General features: G+C 38.0%; 1 pseudogene; it reads right to left on the reverse strand.

Moving 5' to 3' along the window:
• Window positions 1-489: 489 nt before the first annotated feature.
• On the reverse strand, window positions 490-16,855 carry LOC122903599 (annotated as a pseudogene).
• Window positions 16,856-27,465: the final 10,610 nt, after the last annotated feature.

The following is a 27,465-nucleotide window of genomic DNA, read 5'->3' on the forward strand; positions in this document are numbered from 1 at the left end:
TCTTTATCCAAATATACTACAAGGACTGATCTGAAAGAGGTAGAGCAGGCATGCCAACCTCCCCCCCAAGATTAACTCTCAGCAGAGTACCCAGACTTGGAATCCACCTGCAGCATCTCACTATGAAATGCAAAATTATATTTGATTGACCTTTAATGACATGTGACAGTCACCTCTAACACTTATTTTTAAAAAGTTGGGGATTATGGTTTCATGACTTTCTAAAATTACTAGAACCTTCCTGACTTACCTTTAATTGTTGATGACAGCAATGTATTTTTCGTTAATAATTAGATTTTGAAAAAAAAAAACCCAGTAGACACAAATTTCTTATATTAAGAAAACAAACCCTGGGAGAAGAGGAACTTCAGTAAATAATATGGGAAATAACATATTTAACACAGGAAGAAGACAGAGCCCAATATTTTTCCAGGAAAAAAAAAAAGATGGTGTAAAGGATAGTCTGGGACTGAGAAGGAGCCCTAGAGTTTAATTGGCAGTAAATCCACTTGGCTCCTCTAGCACCACGCTGAAATACAGAAAAGAGCTCAATAACTGCAAGAGTAATACTCTCTATTAAGTAGAGAGTAATACTCTCTATTAAGAAGTACAAATGCTTGAAGCAACCAAAGATGTGCTGTGGGAATAACTGAAAAAAGCCATCAGCATATAAACAAAAAGGAAAAGAAAGTACTAATACTTTCACACCCTTTTCCATTCATCTTCTTAAAAGCTTAGCAAACAAGGAGGAATTAAAGCAATAATACAGTAAGTTGGAAGTATGAACTTGTTCTGGTGATTTTCAAGACTTGCAATTCAAAAGATATTCTTATATATTGATTAAAGTTTTCATTTTAGAAAATAATGAAGTATTAACTGGTATTAAAATGGAAATATAAATGGTCAAAAATCCCCCTTGTCCCCAAAATTTCCCTTCTATTAATTTTAAAATCTTCCTTATGGTAGGCAGCCTCCAAAATGATTCCCAATTATTCTTGCCACCTGGCATGCCTGTTCCTATGAACTCCCCTGACACACTGAATAAAGGTCATCTGTGTAACCATGGGATATTGCAGAAATAATGAGTGTGACTTTTGAGGGTGAAGAACAAAACCCTCTCCACAGTGCAGGTACACAGAGAACTGAGAATGGGATAGAAATAAGGGGGAAAAAAATCTAGCATCTCAGTCCCCACCTAAGTACAAAGTGACACAAAAGGAATTTGAAGCTGATGGTACACTTAAAGTAATCACAGCACAACAAAATCCAAGACCAGCAAAATTCCTGACACAAACAGCCAGCAGAAAAAGCAGACCCAATATTAGACATAAATACCCTCAGTATCTATTACATTATACACATTGGCCAGCACTCAATCAAAAGCAACTAGCAAGATGATAGATTTAAATCCATCCATATCATTAATTTTAAATGGTAGAAACATACCAATAAAAAGAAAGAAATGATCATACTGAATAAAGACTTAAGACCCAATTATATGGGGGGGGGACAAGATGGCGGGGTACTAGGAAGAGGTGTCTTTTCAGCTGGTACCCCAAAGTGAGCTGATTACCTACCAAAGAACTCTGATCACCCATGAAATCAGCCTGAGATCAGAATTATACACGTCTGGATCTCTACAGGGGCAGAAGACGCCAGTGAGCAGGTAAAGCGGAATGGGAACAGCGAACTGATATCGGAAGACAAACAAAAGGGGGAGGGAGCCACCAGAGGCGACCGGTGCAAAAGTAATACCCCGATACGAGCGAGAGTGCCCTGCGTCTGGGGACCAGCATTAACTCGGAGACTGGTTGAAAGCACTCCAAAAGAGCAAAGGATCGCGGGGGCAAATTGTGGGAATCGGGGCGGCTAGGGACAGGGGCTTAAGTCCCCGGTCCCAGACGGCCTCCCCGGCGCGGAGGCAGAGAGAGTGCGGCGGAGAAACCGGCTCCTGGTCCCTAAGCCACCAGCGCGCCCCAGAGCGCAGGGGTTCCGGCTCCTGTGAGGGGATGGGAGCCCCGCCGGTCTGCAGAACGCGCGCTAGCCCTACCACAAAGCTTGAGATGCGCGCGCACGTCGCTCCAGCTCTCCTGGGTTTCTAAGGCCCTGGGGCGCTTCTTGACCCGGGCCATTGTTTCAAAGTCTAAGCCGCGCACCCGCGAAACTCTTCCCCGGACAGAGGCGCGCAAAAAGCCCAGCCTGCGGCTTACGGACCAGCGCCCCGTTCTCAGTGTCCCAGACGCGCGCCCGACCCACAGCCGCCTCTGAAAAGAGGTGCGCGCAAGCCGGGCACTCCCAGCCCCGGCCAGCGGCAAAATCTCAGTGTGCGATCGCTGCTTGGAACCTCTCTGGCGGTCAGGAGCTCCCAGACAGCCGCCACTGCCTTGGCTTTGGGGATGAGCAAAAGATCCTGCGCCCCCAGGGTCTTTAACTTGGAACCTGCACTGCCAGCGTCCAAGGGGGAATTTATTCAGCTTCTGCACCCAGACTGAGGCTTCTGAGACGGAGATCAGGAAGTGTTCCAGGGTGCACCTTGACTGCACCAGAGTTGATACATCCAGCTACATCTGTTCAGTCTTCTCCCACCAAAATGACTAGGAGGAGGAATGCCCAACAGAAGAAAAATACAGAGGATGGACCTTCCGCAATAGAGCTAACGGCTATCAACATAGACAATATGTCGGAAAGAGAATTCAGGCTAACAATTATCCAGGCAATAGCTAGGTTGGAGAAAGCCATGGATGACCAAACAGAATTGATTAGAGCCGAACTGAAAGCGACCAGACAGGATGTTCACAATGTTAGGGCGGAGCTTAAAGCTACCAGGGAGGAGGTCCACAATGCTCTCAATGAGTTCCAATCCAATCTAAACTCTCTCAAAGCTAGGGTAACTGAGACAGAAGATAGAATTAGTGATCTGGAAGACAAACAGATAGAGAGAAAGGATCAGGAGGAAGCCTGGAACAAACAGCTTAGATCCCACGAAAGCAGAATTAGGGAAATAAGTGATGCCATGAAGCGTTCCAACGTCAGAATTATTGGAATTCCTGAAGGGGAGGAGAAAGAAAGAAGTCTAGAAGATGTCGTGGAACAAGTCCATCATGAAAACTTTCCGAATCTCGCGAATGAAACCAGCGTTCATGTACTAGAGGCTGAACGGTCTCCACCCAAGATTATACACTCCAAAAAAACATCACGACACCTGATAGTCAAATTGAGAAATTATAATTGTAGGTATAATCTCTTGAAAGCTGCCAGGGCAAAGAGGCTCCTTACTTACAGAGGGAAGCCCATCAGAATGACGTCAGACCTGTCCACAGAGACCTGGCAAGCCAGAAGAGGCTGGCAAGATATATTCAGGGCACTAAATGAGAAGAACATGCAGCCAAGAATACTTTATCCAGCAAGACTGACATTCAAAATGGATGGAGAGATAAAGAGTTTCCAAGACCGGCAAGACTTAAAAGACTATGCAACCACCAAGCCGACACTGCAGGAAATATTAAGGGGGGTTCTATAAAAGAGGAAAAATCCCAAGAATAGCATTGAACAGAAATATAGAGACAGTCTACAGAAAGAAAGACTTCAAAGGTAACTCGATGTCAATAAAAACGTATCTATCAATAATCACTCTCAATGTGAATGGCCTAAATGAACCCATAAAACGGCACAGGGTTGCAGATTGGATAAAACGACAGGACCCATCCGTATGCTGTCTACAAGAGACCCATTTTGAACCTAAAGATACACGCAGACTGAAAGTGAAGGGGTGGAGAAGCATCTTTCATGCCAATGGGACTCAAAAGAAGGCTGGGGTAGCGATTCTCATATCAGATAAATTAGACTTCAAACTAAAGACTGTAGTCAGAGATACAGAAGGACACTACATAATCCTTAAAGGGGACTATCCACCAAGATGATCTAACAATTGTAAATATCTATGCTCCCAATATGGGAGCAGCCAATTACTTAAGAAAACTGTTAATCAAGATAAAGAGTCATATTGATATGAATACACTAATCGTAGGTGATCTTAACACGCCTCTTTCAGAATTAGACAGATCATCGAAGCAGAAAATCAATAAAGAAACAAGAGCATTGAACGACACATTGGACCAGATGGACCTCATAGATATATACAGAACATTCCACCCTAAAACAGCAGAATACTCATTCTTCTCAAGTGCACACGGAACCTTCTCCAGAATAGACCACATACTGGGTCACAAATCAGGACTCAGCCGATACCAAAAGACTGAGATTATTCCCTGCATATTCTCAGATCACAATGCTTTGAAACTGGAGCTCAATCACAAGGAAAAGTTCCGAAGGAACTCAAACACCTGGAAGCTAAAGACCACCTTGCTTAAGAATGCTTGGATCAACCAGGAGATCAAAGAAGAACTGAAACAATTCATGGGAAACCAATGAGAATGAAGACACTTCGGTCCAAAACCTATGGGATACAGCAAAGGCGGTCCTAAGGGGAAAATATATAGCCATCCAAGCCTTGCTCAAAAAAATTGAAAAATCCAGAACACACCAGCTGTCTCTACACCTTAAAGAACTGGAGGATCAACAACAAATCAAACCAACTCCACACATAAGAAGGGAAATCATCAAGATTAGAGCTGAGATCAATGAGGGAGAAACCAGAGATACAGTAAAACGTATCAATGAAACTAGAAGCTGGTTTTTTGAAAGAATCAATAAGATCGATAAGCCACTGGCTACACTAATCCAAAAGAAAAGAGAGAAATCCCAAATTCATAAAATTATGAATGAAAAGGGAGAGATCACAACTAACACCAAGGAAGTAGAAACAATCATCAGAAGTTACTACGAACAGTTATATGCCAATAAGCTTAGCAACCTAGATGAAATGGATGCATTCCTGGAAAAATATAAACTACCAAAATTGAACCAGGAAGAAATCGACAACCTGAATAGACCGATATCTAATAACGAGATTGAAGCAGTGATCAAAAATCTCCCAAAAAACGAGAGCCCAGGACCTGACGGATTCCCTGGGGAATTCTACCAAACCTTCCAAGAAGAAATAACACCTATTCTCCTGAAGCTGTTTCAAAAAATTGAAGCAGAAGGAAAACTTCCAGACTCTTTCTATGAAGCCAGCATTACCCTGATCCCCAAACCAGGCAAGAACCATACCAAAAAGGAGAATTTCAGACCAATATCACTGATGAATATGGATGCTAAGTTTCTCAACAAGATCCTAGCCAACAGGATCCAACAACACATTAAAAAGATTATCCACCATGATCAGGTGGGATTCATCCCTGGGCTACAAGGATGGTTCAACATTCGTAAATCAATCAATGTGATACAACAAATTAATAGGAGAAGAGAGAAGAACCACATGGTCCTCTCAATTGATGCAGAAAAAGCATTTGACAAAATCCAACATCCGTTCCTGATTAAAACGCTTCAAAGTATAGGGATAGAGGGAACATTCCTGAACCTCATCAAATCTATCTATGAAAGACCCACAGCAAATATCATCCTCAATGGGAAAAAGCTTGCAGCCTTCCCGTTGAGATCAGGAACAAGACAAGGATGCCCACTTTCACCACTCTTGTTCAACATAGTATTAGAAGTCCTAGCAACAGCAATCAGACAACAGAGAGAAATAAAAGGTATCCAAATTGGTAATGAAGAAGTCAAACTCTCTCTCTTCGCAGATGACATGATTCTTTATATGGAAAACCCAAAAGACTCCACCCCCAAACTACTAGAACTCATACAGCAATTCAGCAGCGTGGCAGGATACAAAGTCAATGTGCAGAAATCAGTGGCTTTCTTATACACTAACAATGAAAATACAGAAAGGGAAATTAGAGAATCGATTCCATTTACTATAGCACCAAGAACCATAAGATACCTGGGAATAAACCTAACTAAAGAGGTAAAGGATCTATACTTGAGGAACTATAGAACACTTATGAAAGAAATTGAAGAAGACACAAAAAGATGGAAGACCATTCCATGCTCTTGGATCGGAAGAATAAACATCGTTAAAATGTCTATACTGCCTAGAGCAATCTATACTTTTAATGCCATTCCGATCAAAATTCCACCAGCATTCTTCAAAGAGCTGGAGCAAATAATCCTAAAATTTGTATGGAATCAGAAGAGACCCCGAATCGCTAAGGAAACGTTGAAAAACAAAAATAAAGCTGGCGGCATCACCTTACCTGATTTCAAGCTTTATTACAAAGCTGTGATCACCAAGACAGCATGGTACTGGCATAAAAACAGACACATAGACCAGTGGAACAGAGTAGAGAGCCCTGATATGGACCCTCAACTCTATGGTCAATTAATCTTCGACAAAACAGGAAAAAATATACAGTGGAAAAAAGACAGTCTCTTCAATAAATGGTGCTGGGAAAACTGGACAGCTATATGTAGAAGAATGAAACTCGACCATTCTCTTACACCGTACACGAAGATCAACTCAAAATGGATAAAAGACCTCAACGTGAGACAGGAATCTATCAGAATCTTAGAGGAGAACATAGGCAGTAATCTCTTCGATATCAGCCACAGCAACTTCTTTCAAGATACGTCTCCAAAGGCAAAGGAAACAAAAGCGAAAATAAACTTCTGGGACTTCATCAAAATCAAAAGCTTCTGCACAGCAAAGGAAACAGTCAAAAAAACAAAGAGGCAACCCACGGAATGGGAGAAGATATTTGCAAATGACAGTACAGACAAAAGGTTGATATCCAGGATCTATAATGAACTCCTCAAACTCAACCCACACGAAACAGACAAACACATCAAAAAATGGGCAGAAGATATGAACAGACACTTCTCCAATCAAGAAATACAAATGGCTATCAGACACATGAAAAAATGCTCATCATCATTAGCCCTCAGGGAGATTCAAATTAAAACCACATTGAGATATCACCTTACACCAGTTAGAATGGCCAAAATTAACAAAACAGGAAACAACATGTGTTGGAGAGGATGTGGAGAAAGGGGAACCCTCTTCCACTGTTGGTGGGAATGCAAGTTGGTGCAGCCTCTTTGGAGAACAGTGTGGAGATTCCTCAAGAAATTAAAAATAGAGCTTCCCTACGACCCTGCAATTGCACTCCTGGGTATTTACCCCAAAGATACAGATGTCGTGAAAAGAAGGGCCATCTGTACCCCAATGTTTATAGCAGCAATGGCCACAGTCGCCAAACTATGGAAAGAACCAAGATGCCCTTCAACGGATGAATGGATAAGGAAGATGTGGTCCATATACACTATGGAGTATTATGCCTCCATCAGAAAGGACGAATACCCAACTTTTGTAGCAACATGGACGGGACTGGAAGAGATTATGCTGAGTGAAATCAGTCAAGCAGAGAGAGTCAATTATCATATGGTTTCACTCATTTGTGGAGCATAACCAATAGCATGGAGGACAAGGGGCGTTAGAGAGTAGTAGGGAATTTGGGTCAATTGGAAGGGGAAGTGAACCATGAGAGACTATGGACTCTGAAAAACAGTCTGAGGGGTTTGAAGTGGCGGGGGGGGGGTGGGAGGTTGGGGTACCAGGTGGTGGGTATTATAGAGGGCACAGCTTGCATGGAGCACTGGGTGTGGTGAAAAAATAATGAATACTGTTTTTCTGAAAATAAATAAATTGGGAAAAAAAAAAAGACCCAATTATATGCTATCTACAATAAATCCATTTGTAAGTATATAAACATGGGTTAAAAGTAAAATAACAGAAAAAAATATACATCATGTAAACACTAAATAAAAGAAAGCAGGAGTGAGTATATTAACATGAGAAAAAGTAGACTTCAGAAGAAGAAATACTCCAAGGGATAAAAAGGACATTATAAAGAAAAGAAAACATTACATAATGATAAGAAGTCAATCCATCAAGAAGAAATAACCATCCTAATAATCTGTAGGCACCTAACAACAGAGTATAACAATACATGAAAAATAATTTGGAAGATCTAGAAAATAGACAAATCCACAATTACAATTGATGATTCAACAATCCCTCAGGTAAACAATAGAACACATAGACACACACAGGTAAGGATATGGAAGATGTGAACAACACTATTAACCAACTTAACCTGATACTTTTAGAATGCTCCACCGAAAAATGACAGAATGCAAATTATTTTCAGGTGCACAAAAGCGTTTGTAAATATAGACTAGAGCCAGGACTATAAACCAAGATCAAGAAATTTAAAATAATTGAAAAACAAAGAAGTTTAAAATAATCAAAATCAGAGTGTGTTCTTTAGATTATGTGGAATCAACCTAGAAATCACTGTCAAAACAGATAATCATATCAAAAAATGGGCAGAAGATATGAACAGACACTTCTTCAATGAAGACATACAAATGACTATCAGACACATAAAAAAATGTTCATCATCACTAGCCATCAGGGAGATTCAAATTAAAGCTACATTGAGATACCACCTTACACCAGTTAGAATGGCCAAAATTAACAAGACAGAAAACAACGTGTGTTGGAGAGGATGTGGAGAAAGGGGAACCCTCTTACAATGTTGGTGGGAATGCAAGTTGGTGCAGCCTCTTTGGAGAACGGTGTAGAGATTCCTTACAAAATTAAAAATAGAGCTTCCCTATGACCCTGCAATTGCACTACTAGGTACGTACCTCAAAGATACAGATGTAGTGAAAAGAAGGGATATCTGTACCCCAATGTTTATAGCAGCAATGGCCACGGTTGCCAAACTGTGGAAAGAATCAAGATGCCCTTCAACAGACGAATCGATAAGGAAGATGTGGTCCATATACACTATGGAGTATTATGCCTCCATCAGAAAGGATGAATACCCAACTTTTGTAGCAACATGGACAGGACTGGAAGAGATTATGCTGAGTGAAATAAGTCAAGCAGAGAGAGTCAATTATCATATGGTTTCACTTATTTGCGGAGCATAACAAATAACACAGAGGACATGGGGAGATGGAGAGGAAAAGGGAGTTGAGGGAAATTGGAAGGGGAGATGAACCATGAGAGACTATGGACTCTGAAAAACAACCTGAGGGTTTTGAAGGGGCAGGGGGTGGGAGGTTGGGGGAGCCAGGTGGTGGGTATTATGGAGGGCACACATTGCATGGAGCAATGGGTGTGGTGCAAAAAACAAGGAATTCTGTTGTGCTGAAAAGAAATTTAAAAAAAAGAAAGAAAGAAAGATATCTGAAAATTTCCCTAATATTTGGAAATTAAGCAACATAGTTTTAAATAACTATGTCAAAGCAACAGAAGTCAAAATGGAAATTAGAAAATATTTTGAATTGAATGAAAAGAAAACACACCATAACAAAACTTGTTAAATGTAGCAAAAGCAAGCTTAAAGGGAAATTTATATTGTTAAGTGTTTATATTAAAAAAAAAAAAAAAAAGTCTTGGGCACCTGGGTGGCTCAGTTGGTTGTACTCTTGATTTCAGCTCAGGTCATGATCTCAGGTTGTGCAATCAAATCCCACATGGGCTGCTCACTCATCGGGGAGTCGCTTGAGATTTTCTCCCTCTCCCTCTGCTCCTCCCCCAACTCATGTGTGCATGCTCTTTAAACCAAATCTTTTTTGAAAAAGAAAAAAATCCTTTAATCAATTATGTAAACTTCTTAAATAAAGATTTTAAGAGGAGGGTCCAAAATGATAGTGTAGGAAGACGCTAAACTCATCTTCTCCCACAAATCTACACCTACATACAGAGTAGTTCCTCCTGAAGAAGAACTGAGGGCTGACTGAATAACTTCTGCACAACAAAAGATAAAAGGACCACAAAGAAAACAACATGAGAGATGGAGACAGTCCAATAACAAGAACCAAATCCCTATGCTACAGACTGCAATAGGGAGGGATATCACTGAGAGGTCCGCGTGCAGATTCACCCAACTTGGGGCACAGAAAAAGGAAAGCAGATTTTTTTCCTCTAATTTTTACTTAAATTCCATTTAGTTAGCAAAACACTGCAAAATTGGTTTCAGAAATAGAACTCAGTGATTCATCACTTATATACAACACCCTTTCCTCCTCAAATCAAGTGCTTTCCTTAAAACCTATCACCCATCTAGCCCAACCCATCCACCCCCTCTTCATCACCCCAGTTTGTTTTCTGTCTCTAGGTTTCTTGTGATTTGTTTTGCTCTTCCCCCCGCCCCAAAAGTAGCAGTTTAAAGACAACTAGACTATAAGTGAAGGAAACCCATTAGTTAGCCCTAGAGCATTCACCAAGTAATGGGGAATCTGCTGGAATTCTTTCCCGGGTTGGAACTACTGATGAGTGCCATTATTTATGTTCCTCCTCCACCTAATAGCACAAATTAAGTAAGATCTGAGCACTCCACCTGGCTTGCTGGCTTGGGGAGTCCTGGACCTCAGCACACCTGAGCTCCAGCTGTCCCCACAAGACTGCTATTTCCACCTCTGCCCATTTTAGCTCCAGCTGTCCCACCAAGGCCAGTCCAGCATGGAGCAACCTGGGAGCTCCTGGTCTGCAATTACTTCATCTCCAGTCATTCCACCAGAACAGCCTTGATGCTGAGTACCCTGGGTCCTCCAGCCCATGCCCACCAGAACTCTAGCCAGTCAACCTAAGATACACAAGTCTACGCAGGGAACATTCCTATACAAGGCCACTCCTTCAAGACTGGGAGAGATAGTTCTTTCACCTAATTCATAAAAACAAACAGAAAATCAAACAAAATGAGGAGACAAACAAAAGGACAAAACTTTAGAAAAAGAACTCAATGAAACAGATTAGCAATCCACGTAATAAAGAGTTTGAATAATGGTCATTACTAATTTATTAATGGTAAAGATGCTCACCAGTCTAGAAAGAGTTGTATAGACTCAATGAGAACTTCAACCAAGAGACAAAAAATTTATAAAAAGAACCAATCAGAGTCGAAGAATACAATAACTGAAATGAAAAATACACTGGAAGAAAGCAACAGCAAATTAGAGGATGCACAACAGCAATGTCGAAGACAGGGTGGTAGAAAGAACTCAAGTTGAATAGTAAAGTAAAAAAAAAAAATTTAATGGGGGTAGGTTTTGAGATCTCTGAGACAATATCAAGTATACTAACATTTACATTATAGGGATCCTAGAAGGACAAAAGAGAGAGAAAGTGGCAGAAATTAATTTGAAAGAAATAATAGCTGAAAACTTCCTACCTGAGGAGGGAAACAGACATCCAGGCCCAAGAATCACAGAGAACCCCAAACAAGATGAACCCAAAGAGGTCCACACCAAGACACTTAATAATTAAAATGGCAAAAGTTAAAAGATAAGGAGAGATGGATGGTACTTTGATAGGAATTGCATTAAATGTGTAGATTGCTTTAGGTAGCATAGACATTTTCACAATATTTATTCTTCCAATCCAGGAGCATGGAACATTTTTCCATTTCTTTGTGTCTTCCTCAATTTTGGCGAAATAAGTCAAGCAGAGAAAGACAACTATCATATGATCTCCCTAATATGAGGAAGTGGTGATGCAACATGGGGGCTTAAGTGGGTAGGAGAAGAATCCATGAAACAAGATGGGATAGGGAGGGAGACAAACCATAAGTGACTCTTAATCTCACGAAACAAACTGTGGGTTGCTGGGGGGAGGGGGGCTGGGAGAAGGGGGGTGGGGTTACGGACATTGGGGAGGGTATGTGCTTTTGGGTAAATTGGAAGGGGAGGTGAACCATGAGAGACTATGGACTCTGAAAAACAATCTGAGGGGTTTGAAGTGGCGGGGAGGTGGGAGGTTGGGATACCAGGTGGTGGGTATTATAGAGGGCACAGCTTGCATGGAGCACTGGGTGTGGTGAAAAAATAATGAATACTGCTTTTCTGAAAATAAATAAATTGGAAAAAAAGATAAGGAGAGAATATTAAAAGCAGCAAGAGAAAAACAACTAGTTGCACACAAAGGAAATGGTATAAGGCTATCAGTTGATTTTTCTGCAGAAACTTTGCAGGCCAAAAGAGAGTATCAATAACATAGTCAAAGGGCTAAAAAATAAAAACCTACAACCAAAAACACTCTACCCAGCAAGGTTATCATTCAGGATTGAAGAAGAGATAAAAAGTTTCCCAGGCAAACAAAAGTTAAAGGGGCTCTTCACCAATAAACCAACCTTACAAAAAATGTTAAAGGAACTTCCTTAAGTGGAAAAGAACAGGTCAGAGCTAGAAGAAAATAGAAAGGAAAAAGTTTCACTGTTAAAGCAAATATATAATAAAGATCACCAATAATGGTAGTGTGAAGGTTAAAATATAAAAGCAGTAAAACCAATTTTACCTTAAAAACTAGTTAAAGGATTCACAAAATAAAAATATGAAAATATGATATCATACATAAAATGTGGGGTAATGGAATAAAAGAATGTGTTTAAAATTAAGTGGCCATCAACCTAATGGAGTACCATATGCTTAGAATGTTATATATGAACCTCATGATAACCACAAATCAAAAATATGCAATAGATACAACAAAAGAAAAAAAATAATAAAGGAATCCAAACATAAGAACACTAAGGAAAATCATCAATCAAAAGGGAAGAGAGCAAAAGAAAAAGAAAGTTGCAGAGAACTACAAAAATAACCATAAAACAATTAACAAAATAACAATAAGTACATACCTATCAATAATTACTTTAAAAGTAAATGGTCTAAATGCTCAATCAAAAGACAAAAGGTGAATGAATAGATAAAAAAGCAAGACCCATCTATATGCTGCTTACAAGAGATTTATCTCAGACTAAAGACATATAAAGACTGAAAGTGAATGGATGGAAAAAGATACTCCAGGCAAATAGAAGTGAAACAAAGCAAAACAATTCAGGATTGCAATACTTTATCAGAAAAAATAGTCTTTAAAGCAAAGACTATAACTAGAGACATAGTAGGGTGTAACATAATAATCCAACAGATGAAATAACAATTACAAATACCTATGTATCCAACATAGAAGCATCTAAAAAGCAAATATTAATAGACATAAAGGGAGAAATTGACAGTAATACAATAACAGTAGGGGACTTTAACATTCCACTTACATCAGTGGATTGATCATCTGGACAGAAAAAGAGGAAACAGTGTCTTTGAAAGACACATTAGATCACCTTCCTTTTAAATCTTCATCACTAACTCTTCTGTCTATATTAAACTAGCCTATCTTTTTATAAACTTTCTATAAGTGCAATGCCAAAGAATCATTGAACACATTCCTAAATATTTCTGAGAATTTGCATTTTGGTCTAAACCTTCATTTGAAATTTTATTTTTATATATTTTGATGGCTCAGCCAAAATTTCTAAATTCAAATCCCATTACATGAATGTGAAACTTTGGTTACTTTTTTTCTACTTAATCTTCCTGATTCTGATTGTATTCCTGTACCATCCTTCTAAAGAATGAGAATTTTTTCACAGAAGAGCCTTCATTAGTTCTACTTGCCATAATGTCGCTGATGTTTGAACTTTCTGTTTTTGATTTGACAATTTAAGAGGCAAAATGGTTCCTAATTTGGGAAATGTGGGTTTAATATATCTGCTATGCATCAATTGGACTGGGCTGAATTTAGCTGATATTGTGGGAGTTCCTTAATAATTCAGCATTTCTATAAATGTATCATCCTGCCAAATGATGTTCTCACACATTTGCACAGTACTTTTGGCCTTTCCAGTAAATTGAAGATAATGAAAACTGATAGTGTTAGAAATTGTCTCTTTGTGGTAATACCTGGAGGAATTGCCCATAAATTGTGATCTATTATCTTTAACAAGTTCTTTTGAATTCTCCTTATGAGCAAAACAGATTGCTCAACTCTCAAATGACACTTCAACCTGGAAAAAGAGTGATATTACCTCCCATAGAGTACAGCATCTGCTTAACATGAAGAAGTACATAAATGTTGGTAACTAATCTCCCCAAACTGTGCTGTCATTTTTGCATTGCCAGCACAGTTAATTTTCCTAAAATCAGAGTTTAAACTGGGAAGGACCTTAAGAGATCTCTAGTATCATTGCAGAAGAAACAACCCAAACTGGCAGTAGGAGCCTTTCCATCAACTATCTAAGAGAGAGCATCAATTCTTAAGAGTCCAAATGATTCCATAGATCAGCCAATATCTTGACAAAAGGGCAAATCTTCATCACTGACAGCAGACAGTTTGAGGGAGACAGCAGAGGGAGGTCTTCTCTGTCTAAAATTCTTCTCATTTAAGTTCAGCAAAGTTGATCAATTCAGGGCTAGATAGCAAGTATTTTAGTCTTCATGGGCCATGTAGTTTCTGCCACAACTCCTTAACTTAACTAATGCAAAAACAGAGACAATATGGAAACAACTGGGCATAGCTATGTTACAATAAAACTTTATTCACAAAAACAGATGGTGGGTATGACCTGACTCACTATACATCTTAACATTAAAAAATTGTCCTTCTCAAGGCAACTGGATGGCTCAGTCAGTTGAGTGGCTGCCTTCAGCTCAGGTCATGATTTTAGGGTTCTGGGATCAAGCTACATATTGGGCTCTCTGTGCAGCAGGGAGTCTGCTTCTCCCTCTCCCTTTGTGCTCATCCTCTCTCTCTCAAATAAAATCTTTTTCAAAAAATTGTCCTTCTCAATAAATAAATAAATAACAAAAAAGTGTCCTTCTCATTATAATGCAACTATGTCTGTAAGGAGTCACACATCAAAAATTCCTTAGTGTGTGGGCGCCTGGGTGGCTCAGTGGGTTAAACTGCTGCCTTCGGCTCGGGTCATGATCTCAGGGTCCTGGGATGGAGTCCCGCATCGGGCTCTCTGCTCAGCAGGGAGCCTTCTTCCCTCTCTCTCTCTCTCTGCCTGCCTCTCTGTCTACTTGTGATTTCTCTCTGTCAAATAAATAAATAAAATCTTTTAAAAAAAAATTCCTTAGTGTGTATGACAGACCCCATCCCATATCTACTTCAGGTGCTAGTAGGCTAACATTCTACTTCAAGAACGAGCGTCTCCCTTCTTCTCTGAATAAGGGTTTTCTCTGTAACACTGAAATCCAGGTGTGTGGGTATTAATCCCTCCAGAAAAATCTTCAGCCATGGGAAGATGAGAGTCATGTAGGTAAATGTCAGCCTGCTCTCCTGTCTCCAGAGATAATTCTGAGATATATGTTTCATGGTCTGTCAGAAAACTCCTGAGTAGAATTGAGTTCCAATTGCCTAAAGAATAATTTGTTTATTACAGACAATGTATTTTCATTTTTCTGTCTCTATCACTTCCTCCCATGAGCTCCCCAGAATCACTTCCCAAATAACTTTGTGAGTTTAACATTCTTGCCTTAAAGATCACTTTGAAGACAACCCAAACTAATACAAATGGAGTCATGTGTTTTCTGTTGTTTCTCCATAGCAGAAGAGACTGGAGTACATGAAAACAATGGAAGCCCTGAGAGTAAAATGGGATAAATTGTGCTGAAATAGATTGTGGGCAAATGAGAGGTAATGTGAAATGATAAAATAATCCATTTAGTTTAAAGATGTAGGTCTAGATCCCCAATTCACCATTTACTTTTTGATTGCCTGGCCTTGGACAAGTTACTTAAACTCTGAAGCACTGGGGTTTGTTATTGTTGTTGTTGTTTAATAAAATAATGTCATTATATTATGATTAGCAAATTCTCCAGTCCACAACAAAAGGAACTCAATTTAATGTAGTTTGACAATATTAAAGAGGTCTTACCAGTGGTTGTTGGTCTACAGCAAAAAGTAGGTTAAGAGAAATATGACCCCAATTTTTTCTTAGTTGGTACTATAATTAGTAATTTAGACTAATGGTCCTATACTTAAATGTTATGGTGGCTGTGTGCTGACCCTGTAAAATATAACTAATCATAAGGAACTCTTCAACATATATACTCCAGACAGAAGTAAAAAGGTAGAAACAGAAATGACTGGGGCGCCTGTGTGGCTCAGTGGGTTAAAGCCTCTGCCTTCGGCTTGGGTCACGATCCCAGGGTCCTGGGATTGAGCCCCACATCAGGCTCTCTGCTCGGCAGGGAGCCTGATTCCTCCTCTCTCTCTCTGCCTGCCTCTCTGCCTAGTTGTGATCTCTATCTGTCAAATAAATAAACAAAATATTAAAAAAAACAGAAATGACTAACAAGACATAATTACATACATAATTTCTTCATAATTAATATTTTTTAGAAAATGGAGTTTGACATTACTTACAATTATATCAACATTCACAGAGGCTGACTATCATAACCGTATGAGGGTACTGTCACCACAAAATGTCTTTACTTCCCAACTAGTTTTCAATTTTAAATATGAAGGATCAGTTACCAGAGCCAACTTTGTTCTCAACAAGTAGACTTTTTATGTTCATTCAATCACAGATTCTCTTACATCTTTCTGGGCCTATTCACTTCCAGATAGGAATGGAAACTGTAACTGGGTACTTCATATCATGCATTCACATGTAATGCCATCTTCATATGTTGTCCAATTTCTTTTTTTTTAAGATTTTATTTATTTATTTGACATAGAGATAGAGAGTACAAGTAGGCAGAGCGGAAGGCTGAGGGAGAGGGAGAAGCAGGCTCCCTGCCGAGCAGGCAGCCCGATGCGGGACTTGATCCCAGGACCACCTGAGCCGAAGGCAGACACTCAACTGACTGAGCCACCCAGGCACCCCTGTTGTCCAATTTCTTCAAGATAAAAAAGTGTGACTCACAGCAGGACCACACAAATGAGGAAGCTCCGTATGGAGGGGATCACAGCCTTGCATATATTCCGTTTCATCTCCTCAGGTTATAGCTTTGGCAGGAGGCACTTGATCTGGAACATCCCAGCTTTGCTTCCTTGCCATCCATACCTTTCTCATCTGCTGCCTGACACCAATGAAGCTCTTTTTACTATCTGAAATAGGGGGAAAATCACCTCCATATTTTTTAACTTTAATAGTTTTAGATTCACAGAAAAATTGTGAAGATAGTTCAGTTTCTATAAGCTCCTTACCCAGTTTCCTCTATTATTTATGTGTTATAGTAGTATGCTACATTTCTTACAATTCATATGCCACTATTGAGGAATATTAACTGAAGTCCATACTTTATTCAGATTTCCTTAGTTTTTAGCTACTGTCCATTTTTCTGTTTCAGGATACCGTCTAGGGTATTATATCATATTTATTTGTCAAGTCTCCTTAGCTCCTCTTAACTATAGTAGTTTATCAGACATTGTTAATGTCTGAATGTTTTAATGTTAATGACATTGAGTGTTTTGAGGAGTACTGATCAAGAATTTTATAGAATGTGGGGCACCTGAGTGGCTCAGTGGGTTAAAGCCTCTGCATTTGGCTCAGATCATGATCTCAGGGTCCTGGGATGGAGCCCTGAACTGGGCTCTCTGCTCAGCAGGGAGGCTGCTTCCCCCTCTCTCTCTGCCTGCCTCTCTGCCTACTTGTGATCTCTGTCAAATAAATAAAATCTTTTTTAAAAAGAATTTTATAGAATGTACCTCAGTATTCAATATTTTCCCCATGGTTAGACTGAAGTTATGAGTTTTGCGGAGGAAGATCACACAGGAAAGTATTTTCAATCCATCATACCAAGGGGAGATACCACCAATGTAATTTTTTTCATTGCTGATGTTGAACATGATCATCTAGCTGAAGCATTGTTTTTCACACTATAAAATTAACACTACAAAAGTAATTTTTCTTTTTTTCAAATTGTAATTTGGAAGAAAGTCAATATGTATAGCTCACACTTAAAGAGTAGAGAATTATGTTCCACCTCCTTGAAAGAGGAATATATACACAAATTATTTGAAAATTTTGCCTGAAGCATTTGTCTCTTCTCCCATTTATTAATGTATTAATTAATTTATATTGACATTCATATCAACAGAGTTAGAATCCAATTCTACTTTATTCATTTTGTTGCCTCTGTTCTTCTAATTTGGTCATTAGGAACTCTTTCAGTCAGTTCTTGTGTCCTTTGATAAACCCTCATTAGAGTGGATCTTTTTTTCATCACTTCCTTACTTTCTGGTGCCATAAGATGTGTCTGCTCCAGTCCAATTAGTCATTGATCCCCAAGGATCCCTGCTTCCCTTTGTTGGGAATATTACTAGAAACCAAGATCTGGGTGCCAGGTGTTCTCACTATGTCCTTTTAAGGCTTGAGTAAAAATAAACTAGAGTCCCAATATGATACTCTAAAAGCTGTTCAACAAACATAAGTGTAAATTTTGTCTAGTTCTAGCTCTGATAAGGATAGTCCTTGATAAATTATTACTCTATTTTTGAAATGAAATGATTAATAATGCTGTGACCTTCTTCATTTATTTCAAGGATAGAGAAGCTAAAAGACAACTTGAGACTTTTGGAGACTTGGCTTCTTCCCAAGAAAGCATGTGGTCCTTGGATCCTCCATGCCATTCTTGATTATTCAAATTTCACAAAATTATTTTCTTTACCTCAAGATTATGATTATATTAACTCCATATAAACTTTGAAACTCTATGTTATCATGAGTTATTACTTTCATATGCTCAGAGAAGAAGAAAGTTTTAAAATCAAATGACCTAACTTTCTACCTTCAGAAATTAGGAAAAGAAATTAAACCCAAAGCAAGCAGAAATGACGAGGTCATTAAGATTAGAGCAGAAGTAAATGGAATGAAAAATGGACCAGAAAATGGAGAAAATTATCATCATAAGTTGGGTTCTTTGAAAAAATTAATAAAAATAAAATCCTACTAAGACTAGCCAAGAAAAAAGGGGAAAATCACAGATTACTAGTATCAAGAATGAAAGAGGGATTACTGCCACAGATAATACAAACAAAAATGATAATAAAGGAATATTTTAAATAATATCATGCCAATAAATTCAACAACTTTGATTAAATAGGCAAACTCCTTGCCAATTACAACAAAAAATTGGCATGAGAAGAAATAGAAAATAGGACTAATCATGTATGTGGTAAATAATTGAAACTGTCCTTAAAAGAAAACTCCATCCCCAGATGGCTTGACTGGTGAATTATACCAAATGTTTATGGAAAAAGTATGACCCAAATTTATACTATCTCTTAAAACACACAAACTCTTTCTTTTATACAAATCCTTTAGAATAACAGAAAGGAAACACTACACAACTCTTATGAGGCTAGAATAACCCTTCCAGTAAAATCTGACATGATATTATAAAGAAAAAAAATTATGGACCAATAGCCCTAATGAATGTAGGCAAATTAACCTATCAAATTCAGCATATTGCATTACAACATGAACAAGTGGTACTTATCTAAGAATGCAAGTTTGGTTTGAAAATGATTCAATACAATTTGCTACATTAAAAAAATCATATATTCACTACATTAAAAGAATGAATATTGATCAAAGAAACACTTACACTAACATTGTACTTAATAGGATAATATGAATATTTTTTTCACCTGAAAATCAGGAATAAAACAAGAATGTTCACTTATAACTTCTAAACAATTGTATCAGAGGTCCTTGTCAGTGCAATGAAGAAAGGCTCAAAACATGGAAACATAATGATGGAAAAGGAAAAAGTAAATTTTTTTTATTCACTAACATCATTTTTTTTATGTAGAAAATCCTAAGGAATCTACAAACAACTACTAGAACTAATAAGTAAATTTTGCAAGGTTTAGGGATACAAGGTCCTTATACAAATAGCAATTGTATTTCTATATATATTAACAACAAAAAATTGAAAATAAAATGTAAGACAATGCCGGAGTGCCTGGGTGGCTCAGTGGGTTGAGCCTCTGCCTTCAGGTCAGGTCATGGTCATGGTTCTTGGATCAAGCCCCGCATTGGGCTCTCTGCTCAGCAGGGAATCTGCTTCCCCCTCTCTCTCTGCCTGCCTCTCTGCCTACTTATGATCTCTCTCCTCTTTCTGTCAAGTAAATAAATAAAACCTTTGAAAAAAAATTTTTTTTTAATGTAAGACAATACTGTTTATAACAACATCAGAAAGGAAATTCAGTATTAAATTTAATAAAAAGTGTACAAGATCTCTACACTGAAAACTAACAAAAATTCCTAAAAGAAAAATTTACTAAGTGAAGACATGTACCATGTTTATAAATTATAAGATACGATTTTGTTAAGATGTTTAGAACAAGGGGCAGAAAACTATTTCTTTAAAGGGCCAAATAATGACTATTTTAGTTTTTGTGGGACATAAAGTCTCTGTTTCATCTACTCAACACTGTTGTTTAAGGGCCATTCAGTTATACATAATGCATAAACAGATAAGCTTGGCTATGATTCTGTAATACTATATTTACAAAAAGAGGTGGTAGGCTATCTATGACCTATAGGCTATAACTTGTCAAACTCTGATCTAGAATGTTAATTTTGTTAACATGCTACTTTAGAATATATACAAGGAATGTCTATAAATCAATAATAAAAGATAAACAACCGTTTAATAAAATGAACAAAGACTTTTACAGACACATTACTAAAGATCTAAAAATGATACACACACACACACACACACACACACCCAGGAAAGAAATGACCTATATGAGAAGTTTTTCACAACTCTTTATTTCAACACAAATCAGTTATTTACATGTTGGTTGTTTAGAATAAGTACTATGGACTTTAGATTAGCTTTGCCCACAGAGAGAAGCACTCTCACTGACTGGCGCACTCTCCCTTCTTGCCACAGAACTATTTTTAGTAACACTGGCTGGAAGAGAGCGGGAAGCCCCTCGGTTGGGGAGGGTGGACATGGCCAGGACTGTTGCAGCATGTTGGGGATTTGAGGAAGCACAAATGCTTCCTTCGAAATCCAATCATCAGTTTTGTTGACTCTAGCTGTGATTTAAAAAAAAAAAAAAAAAATTCTGAAACCCTCACAAAACCTGCTAGGTTAGTTACTTCTCTAAATTCCCTCCACATTACTTTTCGTTGTTTATTTACTTTGTGTTATTTTGTGAGGCGTGAAAAGAAGAAAACAATCAGATTTTGCGCTTTAAAATTAAACATCATGTAAATAGAAACAAAGTTTAATTATGAGAACAAACATTTGACAAGGTACAATCATTTTCTGTAGATATATGCCATACTCATTTGACAAGTGTTTGACATGTAACATATGAAAAGTATTGTGGGATGTATATATAGAATTGATTTTTGGAATCTCACAGTTGAGGGTAGCATAGGGTGAGGAATCAGACCAATCTGAATTCAAATCCCTACTCTGTCTCTTAAATATTTGGTTGAGCCTGGATGAGGTATATCAACTCTTTTAGTTTTTTAATTTGAGGAATAGGAGCAGTATTACCTCTTCAAGTGTCCCCATGAAGGAAATATATATAAAACACCTGCACTGTCCTTGAACACAGCAGACATCCAGACATTAGTTCCAGTTCTCATTATTTTCACAGCTTACAAGGTCAGCTATAAAGACCTAGTAGATGAACAAGAACACGATGCATTCAGTTTCAGACACTACTAAAACCCAAAGTACACATGGTCTTTATCCTTCTGGGTTACAGAAGGAGAAATGTACTGACTGATCAAAATAACTGTGTCCAGAGCATAGAGCACTCTCATTATACTCTGAACAGAGACTACTGGTTTGTAGAAATAATAACTAAAAAAAGCCCTCTGCTTTCCTAGGTATAAAGATATTCTTGAACTTGTGTTTTCAAAATTATTTTCAAATTTGCCTATCTTCATTTGAGAAATGTTGAGTTTCATTTTTTGTTATTAAGTTGAATAAATTGGTCGAGATAGTGAGTATTTACTGTTGTGCCCATTCCCCAAAGCAGTTTCATTATGAGTATCTGGGGCCTGAGAGACTCAGATGGAAGCTAGCTTCTCTATTTTCCTATGCTCTGAACTCTCTTGAATCACTGTGCAGGTTTCCCTTAATCATAAGCCAAAGAAGAGATCACTGTTGAATCAGAACTATGTATAATGTGTATTACACAATCAATGCTGTGTTGCTTACCCCAAAGTACCCTTTGATGTTGCTGAAATGTCCCCAACAATTATGTTTCTTCTTCCTTCACATCAGAGACTATGGTTATAGTTCCTTCCTTTAGAAAATTGTAACTTGTTTTATCTCTTAACCATGGCATGATAGCATTTTTGTTGCTTCCTCTTCAAGCCTTGCCTTTAGCTCTTAAGACTTCAATATCAATATAACTATTAACAGAATCGTGTGCACACACTATTATGTTGGTGGATATGTGTCCAGGATCTTTCCTTACTAATCTAATTTGCTAAAAATGACCTATTCTATCTAATTTACCAGAATAAAAAAATACCTGGTAGAGTATATTATAAGAATTCTACCATTCTATAAAAAATGTGTTTTCAATTTTAGAATAACTAAAGCAAATTTTTTAGAGAGTCCGGTTTCCAAAACTAAGGAGAAGCCAACAGATTGGTAATGTATAACTATAAGTAACATGAATAAAGATTGATTTTAAGCAAAGATTCATTTCTAAGGGCTTGCATTTGGAGAGGAAAAATGAATGTCAGAGAAAAAAATATATTCTAATTGGAAAATAGCCTTTATTGAGTTTTATGGAATTCTGGAAACTTCATACAATGGCATAGCAAGTTGCATAAAAGCAGCGGTCCATTCTGTCACTCATTAGCTAGGTGACCTGAGGACATTACTTCATCTCTCTAAGTCCTAGTTACCCTGACAAAAAAATAAAAATTGTAATAACATTATTTACCTCATACACTTACTGTAAAAATTGAATGCGTTAATGCCTACGTAACTTGTTTAAGTGACAAGAACAAAAATATATCCTTGTATGAGTTCTGTCATGTTTCCTCCCACCCAATCCTTCAAAAGAAATTGAACTTGTCTTTCTCTTTCCTTTTTTTATTTCCTTTTCTTCCCCCAGTTACCGTTGAAAGAATTCTGTCTTTACTGACTACATTCCCAAGCTTTTCAGATATTGGTTCAGAATAAAAGTGTGTGTAGGAGGCTGGGGAGTAACAGAGGTAGAGAAAAGTAGGAGAAATAGACAAACCTTGCACAGACTTCAGGGAGAGTAAGAAGCAGTTGTGTAAGAGACATCAGAGCAGGAGGAACATTGGATATTTTAGGAGAGGAAAGGGGCTTTTGAGATGTATTGAGATTTGTGTTGCTGTGGGTTATGGATAGAATACCTTTAAAGACATTGAATTTCCTTTGTGTTGTTATTTAATGTTTCTTTGAAAGTGACTTGATACAGAGACTGGACCACATGGAACTCCAGCTTACATATAAATTACTACTGTAGTGGTGACAATGACAATGATGATGACAGTTGTGTGGCCCTTTTCCTAAATGAAAGTGTGTGCCAAGATACAATCACTAATTTTCCATGGGAACAGGATACTGTTTTGAGGTCAAAGCATACTCAAAGAAGATAGTATGAAAGAGAATATTTTGAATTCTAAATGGGAAATTGGTGCCATCTTTTTGAGGACTTATACGCAAAATTTAAAAGAATGTTAAGAAATAATTACTGCAATAAATTCTCTAGGGACATCTGGGTGGCTCAGTCCTTAGGCATCTGTCTTTGGCTTGGGTCATGATCCTGGGGTCCTGGGATGGAGCCCCACATCAGGCTCCCTGCTCAGTGGGAAGCCTGCTTCTCCCTCTCCCACTCCCCCTGCTTGTGTTCCCTCTCTCTCTGTCTCTCTCTATGTCAAACAAATATATAAAATCTTAAAAAAATAATAACTTCTCTAAAGTCCCCAAAACAGACAACAAAACTAGCCAGAAACTACTAAAATATTTTGACATAAAAGAAAATGTGCTAGGAAGTAGAGAATAGGGAAAGCCAAAATCAGATTATTTGTATATTACAGTTAACATTTTAAAAAAGAAAACTTTGTTTCCCAGTTTCCACATCTCTAAAATAAAAGGGGGAAAGAAGTCACATTATGTCTGAAGAAGTATTAAGGTCCTATGGAGTTGCCCTTGACATTAAAATGGCTAAGTAAAAACCAGTGAACTAGGTTATCAGAGCTCTGAGTCCTTCACCCCAACTCCAATGAGGGACATACTCATAACTTTTATTGACTGAGATAACATTAATTTGGAACTTTTTAAAAAGAATTCTTTGGTTTAAAAAATGTGTTTCAGTATTAAATTAACAAGTCTATTCTCTATTATCTCTGAAGTGCTCCCAGATCCAGATATGTTTTAAATATTGCTCTAAACAGTATTTTCCATTTAAAGTATACACAATTGTATTTTATCGATAATTCAGTGCTTCTATAATGTAATTTACTAAAGCATCATATTTTATGGAAAAGATCATTTTAAACAAATTTAGAACTTAACTCTAAAATTTAAAAATAGAAGAGCAGAGCATACTTAATGAAATCAATAGACAGAAATGAATTAATGTGCTAAATCTAACCTCCTTAGCACAATGACTGGCAGAGTAGGTAATTTCACTCACCAGCTAAATAAAGAAAAAAATTCTAATAAAGTAGGAAGCAGAAATATTAATAAAAGCAGTAATTAATAAATCAAGGGCAAAATCACTCAAGTAGATGTATGGGGTGGAGAGCAGAAGAATGAGACACAAAATAGACCAAATATCAGCAAGTCAGATCAAGGAAAAATAAAATCACAAAGCAAATAAATATTATTAGAAATAAGACACAAGTGATACAGAAGATATATAGAATTAAAATTGTCTTTTTTTTAAATGATTTTTATTTATTTTAGAGAGAGCACACACACATGCATGCAAGTGGGGGGAGGGGCAGAGAGAGAATTCCAAGCAGACTTCACACTGAGCATGGAGCCAGATGTAGGGCTCAGTCTCACAACTCTGAGATCATGACCTGAGTCAAAACCAAGAGCCAGGCACTCAATGAACTGAGCCACCCAAGAACCTAGGAACCTCTGGATGACTCAGAACTAAAACCGTCTTTAAACAAGGTGAGAACACTAACCTATGACTAGGAAAATTTCCCAGAACCTCGGGGATTCAATGTTTTTGAATACTTCTTATCACAGGTACCTGGGAGAGAAAATGTGAGTAGATTCTGAAGGCAGAAGTAATCTTGCAGGCAGAAGTCTCTATATTGTCTCCAAGGAAGGTGGGAGACCTAGCCTTCAAATGGAAAAAGTGATAACTCTTACCTCTGCAGGCTTAGAGAGTCCAGGAAATTCAAGACATTTGAGGGCATCAACTCAAATGTCTAGATCCCAAGTGTTAATATTCTATTCCTCCCAAATCAGGATGCTGATCTTGGCATAACAGACTTGTTAAGATTAAAGATTCAAAATTTTCTGGAACTCTACAACTCTCATAATTAAAGCATACACACACACACGTATTTACACATACATATAATCATATATAATTAAAATATATAATAAAGATATAATTAGGAAATAAATCTAAAAATAAAATAAAGCTGATGGAATGAATTATATAATTTCTTCTATGTGCACAAGTTATTTCCAAAATGAGTACATGAATAAATGAGTAAATTATTTTTTCTCATTTACTGTACCTGTAGAAAACTTAGCTGATCATCTGTCCTAAACTTCCTCAACAAAATAAATTTTTAAAAACTAGCAGGGCTGAGGCAGAGGAAGATGGCTGTGGAGTAGGAGGACACTAGGCTCACCTCATTCCATGAACACAATTAGATAATTATCAAATCATTCTAAATACCTCAGAAATTGACCAGAAGACTGAAAGAGCAAACTCCACAACTACAGGGAGAGAGGAGGCCGCATTGAAGAAGATAGGAAATACAGAGATGTGGTTCAGGGGAGAAATGGATCACAGGTTCTGTGGAAGAGAAGGAACTGTGGTCTTGAAGAAGGATGTGAAAGAGACGCAGGGGTGGGGGGGGGGATGAATAAGGAGAATATTTTCCCAAAGCCATTGGCTTAGAAAATAAGAGGGGCTGAACACTGTGAGTTCTTACAATAAGCAGAGCTTATGCTCCTGAAGATAAGGAAGACAAACAACCTGGGGGCAGACAGAATAGAAACAGTGATTTGAAGAGTGTCTGGGGCACACAATGCAGATTATTTGTTTCTCAGAGCACCTCCCTGAGAGGCAGCATTCACAGAATCACCTCTCCAGGAACAAAGGAGCTCACAGGCACAATTTCCCTCCCCCCATTCCTCAGCATAAACACAAAGCACGTGAGGGAAGCAACAGAGTTCCAACACCAGCTGCCTATCTTGCATATGCCAAGCCCCAATCCCTGTACTCTGGTGGGACTGCTCTTTACAGCCAAGGTTGCCTCAATCCCAGCACAGTGGGCCCCTTCTCGAGAAGACCAGCACAAACCCCTGCCTAACCATGTCTCCTAACCAGAGAGTTCTGCAGGGCCTCAGTTCCAGTAGAGTAGTGACATATCTCATTTCACAAGCAGACCAGAGCACGCCTAATTAACACTTGCCATATTCAAACCCTGCTCACAGCAGACAAGGAAAGTTTTTTTAGACCACCAGCCTGAGGGCCAAAGCAGCCAAACACAACAGCAGAGTGCACGCAGCATACATCAGAGACTCTCCCTGAAGTGCCAGGCCCTGGGCACTACATGACCTCTTTTTCATAACGCCATTACATTCCGGAGCAGGAAACATAACAGCCTTTTCTAACATAGAGAGGAAGGCAAAGACTTAGACAAAATATGAAGATGGAGGAATTTATCCAAATGCCAGAACAAGATAAGTCCACAGTCAGACATTCCACTGAATGGAAAAAATATGCACCCAAGAAAATTCTATCTGGCAAGGCTAAAATTCAGAATAGAAAGAGAGAGAAAGAATTTCCTGAACAAACAAAAACTGAAAGAATTTGTGACCACTAATCAAGACTTATAAGCAATTTTAAAGAGAACTCTTTAAAATACGAGAAGCCAAAAGTGACAAATCCAAGAAAGGATCAGAGGAAATTTCCAGAAACAATGACAAAACATGTATTAAAATGCCAATAAAAACACATCTAGCAATAATTACCTTGGGGGCATCTGTAGCATGTGACTCTCAAGGTCATGAGTTCAAGCACCACATTAGGTGTGGAACCTACTTAAAAAATAATTACTTTGAATGTAAATGGACTAAATGCTCCAATCTAAAGACACAGGATGTCAGAATGGATTAAAAAAAAAAAAACAAAAGACTCATCTATATGCTGCCTACAAGAGATTGATTTTATACCTAAAGACACCTGCAGGTTGAAACTGCGGGGATGGAGAAATGCTTATGCAAACATTTCAAAAGAAAGAAAAAGTAGCAACACTTAAATTGGACAAACAAGACTTTAAAAACAAATTAACAAGAGACAAAGAAGGGTACTATATAATCAAAAAGGGGACAATCCAACAAGGAGATTTAACAGATGTAAATAATTATGCGTCCAACATGGGAGCACTCAAATACATAAAGCAGTTAATAACAAAC

Source organism: Neovison vison, chromosome 3 (assembly GCF_020171115.1).
Source record: "Neovison vison isolate M4711 chromosome 3, ASM_NN_V1, whole genome shotgun sequence".
NCBI classification, from domain to species: domain Eukaryota; kingdom Metazoa; phylum Chordata; class Mammalia; order Carnivora; family Mustelidae; genus Neogale; species Neogale vison.